This window comes from Erpetoichthys calabaricus, chromosome 4 (assembly GCF_900747795.2).
Source record: "Erpetoichthys calabaricus chromosome 4, fErpCal1.3, whole genome shotgun sequence".
Lineage (NCBI taxonomy): Eukaryota > Metazoa > Chordata > Cladistia > Polypteriformes > Polypteridae > Erpetoichthys > Erpetoichthys calabaricus.
The window spans coordinates 324,454,777-324,460,208 of NC_041397.2; the positions used below are offsets into that span (position 1 = coordinate 324,454,777).

Here is a 5,432-nt window from a genome sequence, read left to right on the forward strand (position 1 = left end):
CAATCCACCTAACCTGCATCTCTTTGGACTGTGGGAGGAAACCGGAGCACCGGGAGGAAACCCACGCAGATACGGGGAGAACATGCAAACTCCACACAGGGAGGACCCAGGAAGTGAACCCAGGTCCCCCAACTGGGAGGCAGCAGCGCTACCCACTGCGCCACTGTGCCGCCCGCTGTGAGTCCCCCTGTTCTTATTTATATGGGTCACTACAATACATTAAATTAAATTAGATCATATACACTTTACACAAGTGGAAATTCAAATTAAATGTTTAAATTTTATTAAAATGATGAGTCAAACCTGCTTGGACCTTCCTAAGTTATCCTGATAAAGCACTTTAAATAACATAAGCCTCTGTGGTCATCAGCAGTCCTCACCCACTGTGACTCCTCACCTGCTCATCTAGAGCTTCTGTCTATGACATGTCCTTCTATCTCCTGGTGGGAGGATTTGTACTTCTCAGAAGATAAAAGGTTTGCTCACTGTTAGACATTTATTTGAGTTTCTTCTTTTTGTTTATTTCTGTCATCTTCTGTCTCTTTAAGACTCAGGTGTGTTCCTCCTGGATGGATGCCAAGTTAAAGTGAAAGAAAAAACAGACGCCGAGCATAGCAATCTCCGCACGTGATGCTGTGAAGATCTGACTTTATGACGACTGGATGTGTTTGATAAACCCACTGATGGAACATCGACAGACACACAAAGATCTGCTCATTCATGAATTTCGAAAAACAAACTCTGTGATGGAAGAAAACTGAAGAATGAAGTGATAGCAGGTAAGTGAAAAGTGAACTTGAGCTTGTCATCTAAGCTGAATTGAGATTAATGAGCTGGTAATGAAAACAACATAAAAACACATAGGAGTAAAAGACAAAGAAGATGAAAACCAGACAACATGTTAGAGCAGAGGCCTGCAAATGGAGGCCACACACATAAAACACTCACACTTAGTTTGTCAGCCTGAGAGAGGTGCCAATGCACTGCTGTACTCCTCCGTATTCATATATAGGACCTGTCTAGAAGTGAGGGGTCAGCAGTCACTTGACCTGACCATTCACTGCATGAGCACAGTTACCCAACTGGTGTCCGTCACATGTCATGTCGTCCTAGTTTTGTTTGTTTTAAAATGGGAAACAAGTAACATGACAGCTAAGAGAAACAAATATGACATTTAACTGTGCCTCAGACTGCAGCCTAGAGGTGCTCAATCGAAATGTGTGTGCAGATGACGTGCCCAATGTCACTGAATACACTGATAATGTCACAAATCAGAAGGACACGCATATCCACTGGACACACAGACTGACATCAGTGAGATGAACGTCTCAGTCTGCAGTGCTTTAGCTCCACACAGTGGAAGTTCACAGAACACCTTTGTGAGGGGAAAGTTGAAGTGGATTCCTTTTTTCCCACCGGTGGTTAAAAACTGAACAAAGATTTCTGTGGTTAAGTGTCATTTTTTTTCCAGCTGAGACTTTTAGCCAAGATAAAGGCATTTCTTCCCTTTAGTGAAAAGACCATCCATGCTTTTATAACATCATATTGGGACTATCGCATGTATGAAGGTGTCGATCAACTAGTCCAGAATGCTGCTGCTCGCCTATTGACTACATCTCACCAATACTGACCTCGTTGCATTGGCAGTACAGAACTGATTTTCAATCGGACCCCTCTTACCTCTCAGACCTCCTTCACATTTATACACCAATGAGAGCACCACAATCTACTAGCCCGATGCTCTTAGTGGTGATCACTCCCTCTTTTTGGAATAGCTTAACTTATTATATCAGGTCTGCCACAGCATTAGTTACTTTTAGGTCATCATTAAAGACTATTTTTTTTGCTGACCTTTGACCCTGTCAGATGTTAAATATTTTGTTTGTATATGTTAGTTCATGTACCTTCATGATTACGAGTGGGTATCATGAGTATATCTTTTATGTATGGTTTGTCATGATGATGATTTTGTTACGTGTATACTGTAAAGAAAGCACAAACAGCTATGTTTAAGAGTTGGGGAATCCGTCCCTGTATACTGCAGAACTGGTGCTTGCAAATACTGGTCAGACATGAAAGTTCAAGTACAGACAATGGTATAATGATTGGTGGGCATTTTATGCTGTGGGGATGGAAATGGAAAGGAAATGCTGGGAAAGGAGTCACTGAGGTAGATGGGATGTGGTGACGTCATCATTGGGGGACCAGAGGGAAGGAAGGAACCTGGAAGTGGCTTGGTCTGCAGGCTAGGGTTATCGGGTGAATTCATGGTGGCGTTTTCTCATCTTTCCTGTCGAAACAAAGAGAGAGGGGTTAGTACACTGCTGTTGTCCCCTGACGTGTGATTTTTGCGCTGCTCATCGGGTCTTTAAGCTGCTCCCTAAACGCTTGTGCGTGACAATACATACACATATACTGTATATATATATATATATACTAGCAAAATACCCGCGCTTCGCAGCGGAGAAGTAGTGTGTTAAAGAGGTTATGAAAAAGTAAAGGAAACATTTTAAAAATAAAGTAACATGATTGTCAATGTAATTGTGTTGTCATTGTTATGAGTGTTGCTGTCATATATATATATATATATATACATACATATACACATATATTATATATATATATATATATGTATATATATATATATGTATATATATATATATATATCTATAATAATAAAAGGCAAAGCCCTCACTGACTGACTGACTCACTCACTCACTCACTGACTGACTGACTCACTCATCACTAATTCTCCAACTTCCCGTGTAGGTGGAAGGCTGAAATTTGGCAGGCTCATTCCTTACAGCTTACTTACAAAAGTTAGGCAGGTTTCATTTCGAAATTCAAAGCGTAATGGTCATAACTGGAACATATTTTTTGTCCATACACTGTAATGGAGGAGGCGGAGTCACGTATCGCGTCATCACGCCTCCTACGTAATCACGTGAACTAAAAACAAGGAAGAGATTTACAGCACGAGTCGCACGCGGGAACGAAGGTAAATGACGTTAATTTTTGACTGTCTTTTAATACTGTGTAAGCATACATATTAACACATGTGCAATTAAACGTGTGCATTTACGGGGTGATTTCTCAGGCTTAAAAGCTCACCTTTTATCAAACGCGGGGAACAAAGGTAACTGACGTTGTTCACTGTCTTTTAATACTGTGTAACCATACATATTAACACATGTCCAATTAAACGTGTGCATTTACGGGGTGATTTCTCAGGCTTAAAAGCTCGCCTTTTACTAAAAAGGTAAATGCAAAACTATTTTCAATCAGTTTATTGAAACGCTCCCGTTAAGAATTGCAATAACATATTCGCGAGATAAAAGAATGAAGTGGGGGGAAATGGAGGAAGAGCCGCACACAGCGAAGAGCAAAAAATTAATTAAACAATTGAGAACGGAGCGAGTTAAGCATACAAGCATGTTCATAAGGGAAACAAAGCACGGTGTAAAACGTAACTTTAAATTAAGTTTATACAAACGCTCCCGCTGCGGATTGCAATAACATATTCGCGAGATAAAAGTTTAATGAGAAGACACGAGGTATAAATGAACCACACGCCGTGGCGCAACGTTAGGGGCAACAGTTTCAACCATTCTATGATCTGCTGCTCGCAACTGAAAGACGGCACATGGCGGATGTTAGCCGACTTGCTGACCGCAACGTTAGGGGCTTCAACTATGGCGCTGACGCCACATCTCAGTGCCAACACTTTGCAGACTCTACTTAAAAGACACGCCCTCCTCACTGGACAGTTAAAAACACCAATCAAACTAACGATGACATCAAGTATTACCCAATCAAAAGTAGGAAAGGAGGCATCTTCATAAAATGCGTGTGGGATGATTTGCATGAGACGCTGCTTTAAAAAAAAAATGATAAAAAAAATACGGGATAAATCCCGTCCAGTATTGATTCAAAACGGGACGCGCAATTTCATTCTCAAACGCGCCACGATTCCGTATTTTAAAGGACGGGTGGCAACCCTACAGTGTCAGGTAACCACCCATACAATCAGATTGTGATTCAGACTAGGAATGCAATGAATGTAATTACCCCGATCTACATACAAGGCGAAAGTCTTGCAACATTCAAAGATGATGGTTTGGGATAATTACACCATACAACATAAAAGAGCTTATGAAGCCTTGAACCGAAAAAAGCAAGATCTCAGAGATCGTAAAAAAAAAATAGGAGGTAATGTCGTTTTACTCGCTGTAGATTTTAGTCAAACATTACCAGTTATTCCACGAGGGAGACCAGCAGATGAACTCAACGCATGTTTAAAATCCATGCTTCTCCCACGCTCGGTTATATGTCGCGTGTTCTCGGGTAGGTGCACCAAAAAATGTATACATTTAAGCATGTAATGGGCAAACAAAAAATGAGGTATACCCGAAGGCACTGCAGTAGTACTTAATGTAACTTTACTTCTTAAATTTTAATGTTTTACTGTTTAATAATTTATACGCTTCTTATATGTTGTTCAAATTCTTTTATCAAAATACCACTGACAGCGCAATGCACGATAACATGGAGTGAATACACCATACGCATCCGCCCACGGCCGCCCTGGTGTGCGCAGATAGGAGTTGATTCTACAATAAAATAAAATAAACATAAAAAGAATAAAACAATCATCACCCATAAAGCGTGTGTGTGTGTATATATGTGTATATATATATGTTGATATGTGGATGTGTATATGTATATATATATATATATATATATATATATATATATATATATATATACAGTGGTGTGAAAAACTATTTGCCCCCTTCCGGATTTCTTATTCTTTTGCATGTTTGTCACACAAAATGTTTCTGATCATCAAACACATTTAACCATTAGTCAAATATAACACAAGTAAACACAAAATGCAGTTTGTAAATGGTGGTTTTTATTATTTAGGGAGAAAAAAAAATCCAAACCTACATGGCCCTGTGTGAAAAAGTAATTGCCCCCCTGAACCTAATAACTGGTTGGGCCACCCTTAGCAGCAATAACTGCAATCAAGCGTTTGCGATAACTTGCAATGAGTCTTTTACAGCGCTCTGGAGGAATTTTGGCCCACTCATCTTTGCAAAATTGTTGTAATTCAGCTTTATTTGAGGGTTTTCTAGCATGAACCGCCTTTTTAAGGTCATGCCATAGCATCTCAATTGGATTCAGGTCAGGACTTTGACTAGGCCACTCCAAAGTCTTCATTTTGTTTTTCTTCAGCCATTCAGAGGTGGATTTGCTGGTGTATTTTGGGTCATTGTCCTGTTGCAGCACCCAAGATCGCTTCAGCTTGAGTTGACGAACAGGTGGCCGGACATTCTCCTTCAGGATTTTTTGGTAGACAGTAGAATTCATGGTTCCATCTATCACAGCAAGCCTTCCAGGTCCTGAAGCAGCAAAACAACCCCAGACCA

General features: G+C 40.3%; 1 protein-coding gene across 1 annotated transcript in view; it reads left to right on the forward strand.

Moving 5' to 3' along the window:
- The first annotated feature begins 658 nt into the window (after positions 1-658).
- LOC114643553 (protein NLRC5-like) overlaps positions 659-5,432 on the forward strand; it is a 5,922,889-nt gene continuing 5,918,115 nt past the window's right edge. The window contains exon 1 of the mRNA XM_051925772.1: positions 659-779. The gene's annotated coding sequence lies outside the window, so the exon portion shown is untranslated. The remainder of the gene's footprint in view (positions 780-5,432) is intronic.